This window comes from Vanessa cardui, chromosome 27 (genome assembly GCF_905220365.1).
Source record: "Vanessa cardui chromosome 27, ilVanCard2.1, whole genome shotgun sequence".
In the NCBI taxonomy this organism is placed as follows: Eukaryota; Metazoa; Arthropoda; class Insecta; order Lepidoptera; family Nymphalidae; genus Vanessa; species Vanessa cardui.
This window is the reverse complement of record NC_061149.1, coordinates 365,841-384,106: the sequence shown is the minus strand read 5'-3', so window position 1 is coordinate 384,106 and position 18,266 is coordinate 365,841. Positions and strand designations below refer to the sequence as shown.

At 38.1% G+C, this 18,266-nt stretch overlaps 1 long non-coding RNA gene across 1 annotated transcript; it reads left to right on the top strand.

Annotated features, from left to right (window-relative positions):
• Nucleotides 1–8,204: 8,204 nt before the first annotated feature.
• LOC124541036 lies at nucleotides 8,205–10,337 on the top strand. Its single transcript, XR_006967188.1, has 3 exons — nucleotides 8,205–8,299; nucleotides 9,786–9,831; nucleotides 10,249–10,337. It is a non-coding gene; the product is annotated as an uncharacterized LOC124541036 (long non-coding RNA).
• Nucleotides 10,338–18,266: the final 7,929 nt, after the last annotated feature.

Here is an 18,266-nt window from a genome sequence, read left to right as displayed (position 1 = left end):
CAAGGTTATTGAACAGGTGACTTTCGAACTGTCGACCTTGATCGCTTGTTATTGTGGCGGGACATCCGAATCTTGCTATCCAGTGATTATAGATGACTTCTGCGACTGTCTCAGCTGATATGTCGGCGGTAGGTATAGCTTCGGGCCAGCGGGTTTGTCTGTCTATCATCGTGATTAAGTAGCGATGTCCTTGTGCTGTAGTAGGAAGCGGTCCGACGATGTCTATGTGGATGTGTTGAAAACGGTCGCTTGGCGGGAATGCTTCGATGTGGCTTGACGTGTGACGTTGTATCTTACTTTTTTGACAGTTAATACAACTTTTCGTCCATTGAGCGATGTCCGAGTTCATTGAAGGCCAAAAGAATTTTTTCGTAATCATCTTGCGCGTTGTTCGGGTTCCGGGATGACTTATATTATGTACGCTGTTAAAAACTTGCTTTCTATATTCTTCGGGTATATAAGGTCGAATTTGAGATGTAGATATTTCGCAATATATTTCGCTGTCGGTGTTCGGGATATTTATTTTTTTGAAGGATAAGTTGCTCTGTTGTAATAATTTTTGAATGTTGCTGTCTCTTTCTTGAGCGTTCGCTATTTCGCTGTAATTGATTGTGGATGGGCAGGCTATTGCTTCGATTCGGCTTAAGGCGTCTGCGACGATGTTATTTTTCCCGCTTATGTGACGTATGTCCGTGGTGAATTCGCTTATGTATAACAGCTGTCTTGTTCGCCGCGGAGTTTCGTTCGATGTTTGCGTCTTGTTCATAGCGAATGTAAGCGGTTTGTGGTCGGTGAATATTATTATTTGTCGTCCTTCGAAGATCTTACGAAAGTGTTTAACTGCCATGTAGATAGATAGGAGTTCTCGATCATATGTTGAATATTTGATTTGTGCGTCGGAGAATTTCTTTGAAAAGTAAGCGATAGGTTGCCATTTCTCTTTGATATATTGTTGTAGGACGGCTCCTGCGGATGTATCGGATGCGTCGCAGAATATCGCAAGAGTAGCTTGATGTGAAGGGTGAGCGAGTAAGGTGGCGTCGGTTATGCTCTTTTTACACGCTTCGAAGGCTTGCGTTGCTTCTTCGGTCCATTGAATGACGGTTTTATCGCGCTTCTTTACGTTGTGTAGGTATGAGTTTAACGGAGCTTGTAGTGTAGCTGCGTTCGGTATGTGGTCACGGTAGAAGTTAAGCATACCGAGAAATCTTCTTAACTCTTCTATTGTTTTCGGTTTAGGATAGTCGACTATTGCTTTTACTTTTTCTTCAGGCGGTTTAATTCCCTCTTTAGAAACGATGTACCCGAGGAATTTGACTTCAGACTGGCCTAGGTTGCATTTGGCGGGGTTGATAGTGATTCCATTCTCTTCGAGTCTTCGTAACACTGTTCGGAGATGTTCTCGATGTTCGGTTTCATTGTTTGAAGCGATGAGTACGTCGTCGATGAATGGAAACACGTAGTCTAATCCTCGAAGTACTTGATGTATAAAACGTTGGAATGTCTGTCCGGCGTTTTTTAATCCGGGACACATTCGGGGAAATTCGAATAAACCCATTGGTGTTATAATGGCGGTTTTCTCGATGTCTTCTTCCCTTACGCTTAGTTGTTGGTATGCTCGGTTGAGATCGATCGTTGAAAATATTGTTTTCCCGCAGAGATGATACGTAAAGTCCTTGACTCGCGGTACCGGATAGCGATCGGGTTTTGTAATCGCGTTGAGTCTCCGGTAATCGCCGCATACTCGTATGTCACCGTTTTTCTTAGGAACGATGTGCAGTGACGATGACCATGGGCTTTTACTCGGTCTGCAGAGTCCTTGTTGAATCATGTTTTCGAACTCTTTCTTGACTTTTTCATATCGATGTGGCGGGATCGGTCGAGCGCGACAATGAATAGGCGGGCCTTGTGTCTCGATGTAATGTTCGACGTTAATCTTCGGTTGTAGTTGCATCGCAGTTAGTCGCGTAGTGCCGGGAAACTCTGCTAATATTTCGTGGTAGGCGTTGCGGATATCTATACTGCGGACTGTCGGCGTGTCTGTTGATGTTATAGGAGCGTTGATCTTGAGATCTGTGACGGCGTCAATCAATCTTCGATTTTTTAAATCTACGATCAATTGATGGTGGTTTAGAAAATCGGCTCCTAGTATAGGCTTTGACACGTCAGCAACGATGAATTTCCATTTGTACGGACGTCGTAGGTTGAGATCGAGTTCGAGTGTTTTTTCGCCATATGTTGATATTGTCGTGTTGTTCGCAGCGTACAGTTTGAATGGTAACGGCGTTGTTTTCTGGCCTTGTCTTCTTGGTAGAACGGATATGTTAGCCCCAGTATCTACTAAGAAAGATAGTTTCGTCTTCTTGTCTGTTACGAATAGGCGGTATGATGTAGTAGGAACGCCGGATTCCGCCGCAGCCAACGTTCTTTCTAGTTTTCCGATGCTTCTTTTTTATAGCTGCATGGTGTTGTGCAGCGCCTCGCTTGACTACCGAAACGACGGTGGTAGTAACAGTAGGGTGATGATGATTCTTCACGTGTGCGGGATCGGGACGAGCTTCGTTGGCGGGACCGGAAACGTTGACGGTGATAGTTGTATGGCGGTCTTGTATTCGGTCTTGCTTTTAACTCGGCGATTTCGAGAGATAATTTTCGGATTTCGTTTATAAGAAATTGTGTGTCGGTTTGATTGGCTGACAGCATCGGCGATTGAATTGTAGGTGGTTGCGTGGAGACGGCGGCGACCTCTTGTGTCTGTTCCATCATCTTGTCGGCGAGGAGTGCGAGCTCTTCAAGTGTCGTTTTTGAGCTGAAGGTTTCGCTGACGGCTAGAACAGAACGGACGTGTGCTGGTAGGAGTTTGGTCCACATCATACGCAGCGTTGAGTCCGAGACCTTGTCTCTAGCGAGATTTCGCATGCGTCTGAGTAGCTGTGTGGGTTTTTGATCGCCTAGCTCCATCTCGGCGAGAAGTTTTTGGAACTGACGGCTGTCAGATTCCTCGTAGACGGAGATGAGTCGCTCCTTGATGGCCTGGTATTGCTGTTCCTTCGAGACGTTGAATAGGATATCGGATATTTGTTCGATATCCGCCTTTTCTAATTGTACGAGGACCATCTGTGTGAGTTGAGCCTGGCTCCTCTTCAATTCCTCCGTTGCGGCTTCGAAGCTGAGGTACCACAGCCGTGGGTTTTCGCGCCAGAATGGTGGTATTCGCATTGACAGCGCAATACTCGATACTTCTGGGGTGCTTGCGAGGGCTTGTGGCAGAGCTTGATTGTTGTCTTCCATTGTGTCGAACAGGGATTCACGTCGGATAGGGATTCGTCGAGCAGGGATCCGTCGAGCAGGGATTCGTTCCAGCAGATTTTTTTTTTTGTAGGTAGCTGGGCAGAGATTCTTCTTCTTTGATAGTATTCTTGCTTCAGAGTGCTCTTGTTCGGGGTCACCACTTTAGAGGAGAGTTGAGGCTCTTGAATAAAACTCTTGATGAGTGGTCGAAGGAATGATTTAATGAAAAATTACACCGATATATATACAAAAAATGCAAAATAAATTAACCAATCAAAAAACAGTATAAAGAAATAATAAGAAATAAAAGAGACGGAGGATATCGTTCCGTCTTGCTCGCACACGCTGACGTCACGCGCCTAGCTGCGCGCGTATTATTCCGGGTCGCGTATCTGCTGCCGCGATGTTATAAATATCGCCCCCGCACGTCGCGTCAGCCATTTCGTTCGAGCGCCGCGCGGAGAGAGGACGACTGCACTGAAGATCGCCGTGTCGACTTGCCATGTGTTGTGTAGTGAAGTGTTGAAGATATGAAGATAAACGAATCTAAAAACAGTCCTTTTCAGGACTAATCTTGTTTCGATACGACTTGAAAAACAGTCCTTTTCAGGACTAATCTTGTTTCATTACGACGCAAAAAAACAGTCCTTTTCAGGACTAAACTTGTTTCAACGACGACGCGAAAAACAGTCCTTTTCAGGACTAATCTTGTTTCAATACGACGCGTCTTAACAGTGCTGCTACACTACCATATGTAGCACAGATTAAAATACAAGAAAGTGACGTCACCGACCCCATTGCAGCGCCATATTGTCCAAGTAGCGTTTTTGCGCGCTATTTAAATATGGAATTTTTAATATGATATTTTTCGGCAAATATGTGCTAGAAATAAAAAACACAACTTTTACTGGGTTCCTTAACTTCTACTAATTAATATAAAATGGATTTTAAAAACCAGTCAAATTTCCTATTATCAACATTTTTTATGGGTAATATTAAATGTCTGGCAACACCAAGCACGCACACATTGGACAGTGTAGTGCAGTTCGTCTGCGTGTAAAACAATAGAAATTACGCGTACTTACTCTGTGTACGCAACTTGAATGTTAAATGACCAGTCGAGGTGTCTGTGGGAACAGACTCTCTCATCGAAGAATGCGCTTGTTATGTTATTTTTATGGTGATTTATATATCGCCTAACACCTAGTTAAATCTTTTATTTGATGGTATGACTAGCGCGTTCATTGAATAACGACATTTAATTGTGTGACTAAATTTCTTGGTGGTAGGGCTTTGCAAGCCCGTCTGGGTAGGTACTACCTACTCTTCAGTTATTCTACCGCCAAATAACAGTACACAGTATTGTTGTGTTCCGGTTTAAAGGGTGAGTGAGCCAGTGTAACAGGCACAAGGGACATAACATCTTAGTTCCCAAGGTTGGTATATTGACGATGTAAGGAATAGTTAATATTTCTTACAGCGTCATAGTCTATGGGAGATGGTGAACACTTACCATCAGGTGGCCCATATGCTCGTCCACCAACCTATACCATAAAAAAGGACAACTCGTGAAGTTATTTAATGTAACGTTCAGTGTCTTGACTGAACGTCACTCAGCATAGTCGTTGAATGGGGTATAGTTGACTTTAAAATGTTTGCTTAGGTTACAACAACAACAACAGCAGCCTGTAAATTTCCCACTGCTGGGCTAAGGCCTTTGAGGACTAGGTTCGGAACATATTCCATCACGCTGTTCCAATGTAGGTTGGTGGAATACACATGCGGCAGAATTTCTATGAAATTAGACACATGAAGAATTACTAACGATGTTTTCCTTCACCAATCAACGCTGAGCACGAGATGAATGAGAAACAAGTTTCATACATGAAAACTGTGGTTTGAACTCACGATTATCGTTTAAGATGTAAGCATTCTAACCATCCGGCTCTTTGTAGTGGTACGATACTAAATAATTAGTAATAATTCTCTTAAATAATGCAAAAGTGCCATAGCGTCTTGATCGCACGTGTTTCATTTGCGAAGTGCAATTATACTAAAGTTATTAATTTCGGGATATTTACCATTTTTTTTGTCTTTATTCGGTGGAGCTCGATATTTCAACATTATCAACTAATGTCTTGTTCACGAGACTGAAGTTTGCGGGTAGATGTTGATAATGTTAAAAGTGTCCATATCGGACTACCTCCTTTCTCGTACGTTTGCAATTATACTTCTGTATTATCTATAGCTAATATTATAAATGTGAAAGTCTGTCTGATTTTGATAAAATTTAATATGAAACAAATTTAAACTTCAAGGAAGGACAAAGGCTACATTTATGCCCCACACAAGACAAACCCTATAAAACGCGAGCGAAACCGCCGCCGACAACTAGTAATACCATAATCGCATATTAAAAAGTATCATTGATCTTGCAATATTTCGTTATGACAGAAAAGAAGATGACGTCTGTTCCGTGACGTTTAAAATGACTCGCAGATAAAATTAAACGCTGGACTTTGAGATATTGTAAATTGCATTGTATTTATAATTAAAAATGTAAGTGATTGATTATTATTAGAATACTCCAACGATAATCATTCTATCTTGACATATTACTGGTGGTGTTGTGTTGATGGTATGTACCACTTCTATAAAGTCTCGATCAGTTGCGGATTTGGGGGTGGCTGTGGGAAATCAAGCAGTTTCAATTTACCTTGGTAGGGTTGTGGAAAAACATCTGGGTAGGTACCATCAGATAATAGAATAGTATTACTGTTTGGCGGTATATCCCCTTAAGATTGTTGTGTTCCGGTTTGAAGGGTGAGTTTGTCAATGTAACCACAAACAGCAAGGACATATCACCTCAGCTCCCAAGGTTGATAATTGGTGATGTAAGGAATGATTATTATTTCTTACAGCGTAAATTTTTATGGACGGTGGTGAACAAGGTAGGTATGGTCATTACTGATCTATATTTATGATAAAATTAGAGTGTCTGTTTGTATTATTAAAATAACCCCTTTTTACTAAATGCATATGTGTATACCGGTACATATACATTTTTTTCGAACAATCTCTGGAACTGCTGAACCAATTTTGGCGAGATGGCACTGGCAGTTAGCTGATCTAATAAGGAGTGACTTAGGCTACAATAATAACTTTTTTTGTTAAATTCAAACGCGCACGAAGTCGTGGGCTCAGCTTTTATTCAAATAGAATAAAAATTATCAAAACATATATCCCCAAAAAAAATACTTGACCATAAAAAGGGGTTTTTCTAAGTGTAACGCGTGTTATTCTCAGGACAATAGATGTTGAAGACAACTCCACACCGTGCTACCGACCCGACTTATGCTTTACCGTCCTTCGATTACTTAAAATGAGAGTGAGTATCGATTTGTATTTCTTGTGTAATGTCTATCTGATAAAAACAAACCGGCCAAGTGAACAAGGCTGAGGAAATTAAAATACATCATCTGTAACAACTTCAACTATCTAACTATCACAGTTTATGAGATACAGCTTGGTGACAGACTGATAGACGAACACAAGACCCCACGTCTTAGTAATAGGGTCGTAAAACATTAAATCAGGAGATGTAATGCAAAGGGAAGATTTAGGTATATTGTATTGTGTAAACAATTTAGACTAAAACGTACCAAACGTGAATTTCATACTCTTGTACTTGGATATATGAATTTTATTTTGATATTTGTCAGTCTTGAGTCGAGATGGCCCAGTGGTTAGAACGCCTGCATCTTAACCGATGATTGCGGGTTCAAACCCAGGCAGGCACCCCTATATAAATGTGCTTAATTTGTGATTATAATTCATCTCGTGCTCGGCGGTGATGGAAAACATCGTGAGGAAACCTGCATGTGTCTAATTTCATTGAAAATCTGCCACATGTGCATTCCACCAACCCGCATTGGAACAGCGTGGTGGAATATGTTCCAAACCCTCGCCTTAATGGAAGAGGAGGTCTTATCTCAGCAGTGGGAAGTGTACAGACTGCTATTACTACTTTACTACTGAACCTGTCTGTCTTCCTATGATCACTATGAAAAATGGAGTAATAATTAATACAGTAACAGCCTGCAAATGTTTCACTGCTGGGCTAAGACCTCTCTCTTTTGAGGAGAAGATGTGGAACTTATTCCATCAAGGCTTCGACGCGGTTTAGTATTATATAGGATACACATCTGTCAGAATTTCATTACATTTAAACACATACATGGTACTTCACGATGTTTTTCATTCACCACACGAGATAAATTGTAAACCCAAAGTACATGAAAATTCTGCGGTGCTTGAATTCACGATGTACCATCTCGGTTGATTCTGGGCGTAGTAATTATTATATAATCAATGAAAATTCTTAAAATATGGCAGGTAATTTTATAGAATCGCTGGTGACATGGAGGGCGATGGTGAAAGCATGCTGGCAGTGGTCAGCAGCCCGACGCGTGCGATGACTGTCACCCTTCTGACGGATCACAGAACGCCATCAAACTACATAGATTCCAGTGAGAATTATATTTATCAATGTTCATGTACAGTCAAAACGATCACATGTACTTCACATTAACACAGCTCTTGATAGACTGTTTAGTTTATTATCAAAAGAAGCGAATGTAAATTTCAATCTGATTAATTTTTTAGTTTTATATTTGGCAGATCCGTGATTCGGTTAGTTTATTAAACAATAGGTCTTAATACATAGATTTTAATCCTGCAAACTTTGGTTTCTTTACGATGTTTCCTCCGCCAAACACGAAATCAATGACAAAAATTAACTAAATTGGGGCAGTTTAGTAGAGTAAGTTCCGAACTGTCTCATCAAATAGAGGGGAGTATTCAACCCTAGAAATATATTTTGACAGTGACATTGATTGTTGCAGATTGGAAACCAACTTCCCATTCGAGTGCAGAGACCAATACGGAGAGGAACGTCGGTACCGTCCGCGTGCCGATATATGACGTCAGATACGCGAGCAGCTTCGGGGTACGGCTTTATATTTATGCGTCTATTATTATACGACTAAGCTGTATACGTCTTGGGAACTCTCAAGAAAGGGCGTATTCCTTCCTTAAAGGCCGGCAACGCACTTGCAAGTTCCCCAGTGTTGTAGATGTCAATAGGCGGTGGTAATCACTTTCCATCAGGTGAGCCTCCTGCTCGTTTACCCCCTATAACATAAAAATGTATACTTCAAATTCTTATCTATTTTCACTTCCAACATCAGTATTCTCGCTACGATGAATTTTTTGGTGTCGAGGGATGAGAGTATAATGATTATTACGAAGTAATAGTCAAACATTCTTCCTATTTATATATTATTATGAGTAACTTACTTATATCTCTGAAACTACTGCGCCGATTTTAATGAAACTCACGGTGTTGCCTAAGTTGAAATACCTAACTTAACTTAAATCATTTCAATACGACTTTTAGTTTTCGAGAAATATGTGGACAAACATTTCGTCATGTTAATGTTACATACATACATGTCGAATTGATAACCTTCTTTTTTGAAGTCGCTTTAAAAGGAAGGCAGTTTGACTATAAGATGCATCAACATAAATTAACCAGCTAACATCACTGATACGAGCCAAGATGGCCCAGTAGTTAGAACGCGTGCTTCTTGATCGATGATTTCAGGTTCAAACCTAGGCAAGCACCACTATATTTTGTATGTGCTTAATTTGTGTTTATAATTCACCCATGTTTGGCGGTGAAGGAAAACATTGTGAGGAAACCTGCATGTGTCTAATTTCATTGAAATTCTGTAACATGTGCATTCAACCATCCCGCATTGGGACAGCGTGGTGGAATATGTTCCAAGCCCTCTCCTTTGGAAGAGGAGGCCTTATCCCAGTAGTTGGAAATTTACAGGCTGTTACTGTACTTTTATTTTACATCACTGATGCACCATCTAACTTAGATATTACGTCCCTTGTGTGTCGATTCGCTAATCGTACTGAAACACAAAAGTAATTTCTACATAGCGATAGAATATATGAGTCGAAATGGCCCAGTGGTTAGAACGCGTGCATCTTAACCGATGATTGCGGTTAAGATGCACGCGTTCAATCCCAGGCAAGCACCGCTGATTCATGTGCTTAATTTGTCTTTATAATTCATCTCGTGCTCAGCGGTGAAGGAAAACATCGTGAGGAAATCTGCATGTGACAAATTTCATAGAAATTCTGCCACATGTGTATTCCACCAACCCGTATTGGAACAGCGTGGTGGAATATGTTCCAAACCTTCTCCTCAAAGGGAGAGGAGGCCTTTAGCCCAGCAGTAGGAATTTACAAGCTGTTGTTGTTGTTGTTGTTGATAGAATATATGAATACTTTATCTGAGTAGGTATTTTCAACGGAGCCCCAAAACCAAGATCTGTATGTAGAATAATGTTCTTTTCATGCGTCTGTGGAGCTGATAAGAGGGTATAGTGTAGTGTCCCCTAATAACGATCATGTCTTAGTTTGCAGATTACCGATCACCTTTTGCTGCGTTTCCTCAGAATATTAGTAAGTATTTATACATGTATTGTATATTTTTTGGACGAAGGGTCTGTTTGATTGAATGCGTTTATATCAGTATCGTTTAATGCAATTTATGTAATATATTTTTTAAATGTTAAAAAAGAGTAACTACTGAGTTTCTTACGGGTAAGAGATCCTTGTAGTTCTTACTCCATAGAATCTACATTCAAAACCGGTGATAGCTTAACTTTTAATACGATTGTAAAGTTTATTTTGATTTTGATTGTGTTAAACTGCATTTAGCAGTTAATATGTTATTTTTAGTGATGTTTTACCGGATCTCTACGTTTTTGGACGAAACTTTCTGGAATTTCCAAATTTCTGATTGCTTCCTATTAAATTTCAACAGATGATCGTAACTTAATATATATAATCGGTGACTCCTCATCCATGTTCTCCAAGGTCCCACGTTCAAGACTCCGGACCTCTTCTCGCAGTCCCTCAGGAAGTACCCCAACGACGGTTCGTCAGCGGAATTCATTCAGAGGATAATTGATTACTCAAGATCTAGGAAATGTAAATATTCGTATATTTGTCTTGGATATTTAACGTTAACGCCTCTCAGCAAACATTGTCTTAGTTTGAATATCAAAATTATTTAAAACAAATAACATAGTGTTTACTCGTGGCGAGAGATCTTTGCCCAATGCTGGGCATATTTTGTCGCAAGAAGAGATTTTGAGGTTTATCCCACCGCAAGGCTCCAATTTGAGACCACGAATTCACAAGAGGCAGATTTCTTCGCGATTTTTTGCTTCACCACTAAACAGGAAAATAATTATAAAAATTATGACTAAGCAATTACTTGTAGCAAACATTGTTTCTGTTGCTTATATTTATATAATACGCTACTAAAGCTTTTGTTATCAACTTATTATTCGCACTTGAGGGATATAGCTGGTCATACTTGAAGTAGGTTCTTTTGATCTAGTTAGGCTGACCAGATTATTCTTTAAATTGAAATAGTTACCTTTAATTACAAGAGTTGTTTATTATCTAGAACAATTAAATATATAAACTCTTATGAGAAAAAAAATTAAACAACAAAGTTATATATAAGGTTTCTCTGAAAAGTGAAAATTTATAAAACTTTTGGCAGAAAATGCAGCGTGTGTTGGATAAAGTGGTGACTCTCCCTGTCTAATTTGGGGGTTTTTCTTGTCCATAGTTTAATTGCTATAACATTTTAGCTCCATTATCAAAGAAACATTATCCGAAAAGTCTCCGATCATTGTTAAGAAAAACAATAAGTCAAACCCAAGATGCGAATAATTACAACGGTCCCAACGAAAACAACGAACGAAAACGACGTCCTGGACTGGACAAAGATTTGAGGTTAGTTTTTGAATGTGAACTATGAACCGCGACTATGAACTTTTGAGTATTTTGTATTTAGTTGGGGGACGAGGCTTCAGGAATGAGATGCTGGGGATATTAAGGAGCGAATAGTGTACATCAGCATTTGTCCAAAGATTTTCTCAGGTAGTTCTTTTTAAGATACGATAAATTAAGGTATAAGAATTGATTGTAAAATGACGATTCAAAAGTGCTTTTAAAAGTCTACTTGAATAAAGTTTATTTTGATTTGATGAAATCGTAACTTTACCCATTCCTTATATAGACAATATACCATCAAATTTGGGAACTAAGATGTTATCTATTGCCTGTAGTTTCTTCTGAATAACAACACAACTAGGTATCGTTTTATGGTGGTAGAATATCTCGTGAGTGAATAATACCCAGACAAATTACATAAGCACAAAAACTCACGAAATGTACAACCACTACTAATGCTCTTTCATGCTTTGCAATGAAGAGAACATCTCAAGAATAACTGAATATCTGGGGTGTAAATCTGCCGCATGTTTTCCACCAACCAGCATTTACATGCTGTTACTTTTGTACCGGTTACTAATTATAGTAAATAGTATTTTTAGCAATCAGTAGCGAGGTATATCAACTGGCCACAGCGTTCCTTTTAGTTTTATTGTTATAATAACGACAAATCCACAAACAGACAGTACCAAGTAACTACGAAGAGGTTCGGTCTACGCTGCCCGGAGGAGGAAACCCCCATAATCATCAGTACAAAATGTTAACAAAAGGAGGTTATATAATATTAATTTCAGTCAAAGCGAGCTCGTAAATTACACATACGACTACTTGAAGAGCGCGTCCGGCGCGCCGCGGGACGCTGACGTCAGATACTTGACTCAGATGAAAAGAGCCATACAGGGGAAGCTGAGGTGCATGGTTGACGATGAACCAATCGTAAGTCGTAGCTAGCAAAATGTTTCAATGTTCATATGTAAAGTCAACGACAACAACAACATCCTGTAAATTTCCCACTGCTGGGCTAATGCCTCCTCTCCCATTGAGGAGTGTTCGTAACATATTCCCACCACTCTCTTCCAATGCGGCTTGGTGGAATACATATGTAGCAGAATTTCTATGAAATTAGACACATGCAGGTTTCCTCACGATGTTCTCATTCACCGCTGAGCACGAGTGGTGGTTCAGTGGTGCTTGCCTGGGTTTGAACCAATCATTGGTTAAGATGCGCGCGTTCTAACCTCTGGGCCACCTCGCCTTTTTTACTACTATTAGTTACTTTAATATTTATAATATTAATATAGATTAGGTATGATAACAGATAAAGGTCTGATAACTTTGAAATACAATAAGCTCTTTCAGTATAACACTGCAAAAACATAATTGTTATAAATATTTTTGTATCCCTTTCGGTTCCGGCTTTAAGAAAATCATTATGTATAATGAATAATATACTTGCAAGTAATCAATTAATGATGAAAAATGAACACATTCCAGGTATGTCCTCGGATGCGAAGTCGTTACAGCCACCACCGGCGACACTACCACGATCTAAATGTAAACCGACTATTTATCATCTATCACATTATTTACGCCGACACGCCCAAAGCATATTCAAAATGGTACATACGCCGGAGCATATTGGCTTATTTATTAAAAGATTATATTATTTCAATTGAAGCCTACTTTAATCATTCTACAACTCTGATATTAGCCACTATAGTTACAGAAAATGCAACAATAAGTATTGGCGTTTGGCGGTAGAATATGAAGATTTATCATTACGTTAATTTTTAATTCCTATTTTTTGAATTGTGTAGGTTAGACAATTGTTACATAGGTAATACCTATTACATCATCTTTTTTAAATTAACGTAGACCGTAATATTTACACATAAGCGTGCCCTTTATGGAATGGTGTGGAATGCATATGTGGCAGAATTTCAATGAAATTAGACACATGCAGGTTTCCTCACTGACGTTTTTCCTTCACTGCCGAGCACGAGATGAATTATAAACACAAATTAAGCACATACGTATATATAGTAGTGATTGTCTGGGTTTGAACCCGAAAACATGGTAAAGATGCATGTGTTCTTACCACTGGGCCATCTCGGCCCTTATAATACTTCTTGTAGGATTTTAATCAAGAAGTAAAAATCGAGGAAACGAAACGGAACGTGTCTGATGCGACGTCAACGGCGTCGCCGTCGCCGAGCGTAGACAACGATGCAACATCTAATGTGAGTATGACATGCTTATTATTATAGGTTTAGCCAACAGGAGTTTTGGTATTTCATTGTATCTTAATACATCATACTAGTAAGTCTCCCGCAAAACTTCATTAAAAAGATTGCGTAGGAATTTCGAAACATATGACACTAATTCCGGTATACCGGCATCGGCAGCTATACAATTAAATACTTGGCATTTATCCCAGCTGTTGCCGGGGTCTCTCCAACTAAGCCGAGTCCACTTTGCCCAATATTTAACGTCATGCTGTGTAAATCCAATATACTATGTTTTATAGAACTAATACGTTAGTTACGTTCCATGTACCAGTATTTATTTATTTATTTATTTATTTATTTTATGACTGGGGCACGTAAAAATAAAACATTATTACGTGAATACGTCAGAGTTAAAACCTGAACAGCCTTATCAATAAAGATATCACGAAAAAGTTCCATAGTTACAGGAAACTTTAATAGGTAATGGACTGATAATTAATTATATGTTTATGCGGTAATTGCGTTTCGTTACATTTTCAGAGAGCAAGATGTCGGGCCACGTGTAAGCCCTGCCAACCATCATGTGACTGGGATGACCGTCAATCTGAAGGCTTTTTTCATAAATCACAGGATGCCGAAATAAAGACGTTCGTAAATGAAATCGACGGATGGCTACATAACATACCTGTTAAAGAGAACTTTAGCAGAAACGAAAGAATCAGGCGAGAAGAATTAACCAACGATTTGGCTAAAACGTTAAAAAGTCTACACAAAGACATAAACTTTCCCACTCTGGCTAAGAAAGAAATAAAAAAATATCTCGACATGTTGCCCATGTGGCGCCCAGGTGATTCGGAGTTCGAAGTTGTTTTAGAGGAACAAGTAGTTGACGACTTGATAAAAAGGTTAACAAATTTAGCTGAAGAGGATTTCAAAACGGCTATTTCCGAGGAAGTCAAAAGCCTACCGTTTGATACTGAATTATTAAAGGAGAATGTTATTAGAGAAACAATAGATACATTCGTTGATAAATTGACAGCAGTTGCTTTAAGAAGGCCTGAGGGTGACGAGGAATACAAGGAAAACTTAAAATCAGAAGTCATTAAAATTATTAAGGAGTTACCATTAGAAACAGATAAACAAAACGACCAACAAATACTTAGGTTAGCTGAGAAAGCTGTAGAACGTTTACATCACAATAATATTTTCAAAGTGGACAATAAGCAAAAGAACATTGATAATATAAAGAAAACAGTTTTCGATTGGTGTACAGAAGTACCTGAATTATCCAATCACAGCGCAGATGAGTACGCGGACCTAGTTCAGTCACTCGCGGATAAATTTCACGCATACGAGGCATGTGACATACAAGATGTTAATTTCGTCAGAGAACTACGAGAGGAGTTAGAAAATTGGTTAGACAACATGGCGACGAGGTTGAATACAAACTTTAACGCGGAAACAAAATACAAACTTAGTAATAAGTTAATAGAGAGGCTATTGGGTGCTTCAGTTATAGAACACGTTATGAAATGGTTTAACAATATACCTGACCTTTCAATAGGAAACAGTATTGAACTTAACAGAGCTCTCAAAAATGTAGCTTTTCAATTGAAAGAAATTTTAGTTCGCAATGACGACCTGGAAAGTATGCGATCTGATATGAAAGATATAATATCTAAATGGTTGAAACATATATTGCAAGCAAAGGATATACAGTTAGATCCGAAAGATCAAGATAATTTTGTAAATGATCTAATAGTAACGCTAACCGACGTGCCCGCTCGTAAAAAAGATCAACTTCAAAGCGAAGTAGTTACTTGGCTTAAAGAAATTCCTAGTATAAAGCCATACGATAATTTCGAAACAGATAATTGCGTTAGAGATTTTGTTGTAAGATTAATGGAAATTCAAACAGAAAGCAATAAAGATGGAATCGAACCTGATATTGAAGATGAAATTAATACCTTTGTAGAACAGTTAAGTAAACTTAACGATACAAATATCGCACCAGATTACGTTGACGAATTGAAATCAAAAGTTCTAACGAGAGTTAACACTTTACCAAAGGATCAAAAATGCTGCAAGCAATTTTTGATTGAAGAAATTTCAAATATCGTAGAGTCGTCCGCTATGCTGTCAAAGGAACGAAAGGAAATTCTTAAAAATAAAATATTAAGTGCGATTTTAAAAAATATCACAGAAAATCCAATACATTGGGATAATTTTTTTGCAATACTTGTAAATATGGTAACACACGAAACGCAGGTGAATAAAAACGACATCGAAGCAATAGTAAACAATATAACTGAAAAAATCAATGATTTATTAATTATTGAGACGGAAGAGAAACTATGTGATAGAACTTATACGTCTTGCAAAATATGTAACAACAGCTCAAAGGTACAGAAGAATAACAAAACGTATCTAGATCCAAGTAAGACACAAGAATTGAACTCACACAATTATACTGCCTCGACCAGTCATAACGGCAATCTTTCAATTTTAAAAAACATAGATTTAGCATCTCAAAACTTTGATCAGAAAATAGAAAAACGAAAAAATGTAAATATATCGCAACCTAATACTATAAACGGTGCCAAAACTTTTAGAACTATTGAAACAGACAATACGATAAGTAAAGTTAATGAACAATCATTTTTAGATAATAATTTCTCGACTTCAACTCCAGTTAATTCCACGCTAAAACATCCGACGGCAGCGTTCGGTGGCCTCTCAGCTAATCATAAGACAGAGGAATCTTTTGAAAATTCGGCATATTTAAACGAACTTAAAAATATTATCAGAAATTGGTTAAACCAATTCGATAAGACCATAAACGAAAATGAAAAGAAAATATTTATAGACGGTGTAGCTTCCGATATAATGAACAGGCAGAAATACTTAAAATTGTCCAGTACATGTACATGTGACAAAGACGAATTGGAACATCTTAAATACCAAATATTTAAAAGATTGAATAGCATAGTTGATGATAAGCTGTTGCATGATATAATATTAAATGTAAGCTGTTTATATCGAGTAATATCACAACAGTTGCAGAGTAATATTGAGTGCAAAAAAACCAACGATTTAACTGAAAGTTTATCGATGCGCTTTAACGATACTTGTGCAACAGGAACGTATATACCGTTACAAGATACTAGTGAATTTGTTTTAGAAAATCTGTCAGGTGCTATCGTAGATTGGCTTAAAACGACACACTATAGGAGCAAACTTCAGAATAAAATGCAACATTATCTTGCATCGGTACTAGCTTATGACATAAAACATGTACTCGCAAACTGTTCTTGTTCATTTGGTGACAAATTAAATAAATTAATAATCAAAGAAATAATTAAAAATTTGAAGAATATTACTGGTGATATTGAAGATTCCACATTATGTCATTATGCGTGTGACCTTTTGAAGTATTTAAATGATTTAAAATTGTTTCATGATATATCAGACAGGAAACCTGGCAATAGAACTCACAATGCCTGTAGTAGAAAATGTGATCTTGACTCGAGTCTGTATAAATATGAAATTAAAGGAGCCGTCACTGAATGGCTTGATAACTTACCTTTACAAGGATGTAGAAGTATGATCCTAGATGTGGCTCAAAATTTTGTTGAAAGTATAGTAAAATATTCTGACTTAAATATTTTAAGCCATGAAAATCTATTGAAAGAGCATACCATAAGATTTTTAAGCAAAATCCCCTTACGAGTTAATGAACAAGGTTACAGCGGAATCGAAGATCAGGCGTCAGCCTTAACAACAATGTTAAAAGACATTTATGTTCAAATGAAGCTTGCAACCGCTGATCGACCAAAACAACCAAGAGTGCAAGAAGCACAAGATTTTATTTACAAGCAGTTGTTGCATGACACTGTCAGTAAGACGTTTTTCGAGAAAATTCCGACTGAAGAACAATTTTCTCTTAATTTACTGAAAGAGAAACTTGCATACGCTTTTATTGACTTATATTCTTTATCAGATGACGTAGAAACGCGTATTAAAATCAAGAATAATTTGTGTAAAGAAATCAACAAATTCTGCGATGCTTACGTTAAATGTAAATGCGCTTTACATCTCCACGGTGACGAGATCCAAGAAAATTTACATCAAGTATTATTAAATGTAGCCTTACCGATAATTGAAACAAATTTAGACATCCATCGAGACAAAATAAGTGTAGAAATACGTAAATGGATAAAAGGTAAACCAGTATGCGATGTAATGGTCTCCATTTTGGCGAACCGTATTCATCCCATACTTAATAAAACAGAATTAAATAATAGTAATATAGATGAAATAAAAAACGAAATAATAAAATGGATACAAAGCTTACAGTTGAAATCAGACGCAGTTTTGAGCTTAGAAGAATCTACTGATGATTTATTAGATAATTTAAAAGTACTTGCTAAGTTTAAAAACGTCCTAACCAAAGAATGGTTGGCAAACAATTCGCCTATATCGATGAAAGACAGTCAATACATTCATCAATCATCAAATACCATAAGAACTTATGAAACCGATCATTTAGAAAGAATTGGGTCGATATCGACCAGACGAACATGCTTCAATCCAACTTTAACTACATGTACTGATATCGGGATTCAAACGGGTATTAATTATAGAATATCGCGTAACGTTGAAACGAATACAACAACGATAAGTTCGATCAATAAGGAAATTTCGCCTCGTGTTATTGTCAAGGAATATCTTTGGGATTCAACGGTATCCAAGCCGAGCTGTCACACGCTCGCATCAGCTCCGATTACTCACGAACGTAAAACAATCGTAAGAACAACTGAATCGCAAACTGATTCGTATACAAAGTACGAAATGCAA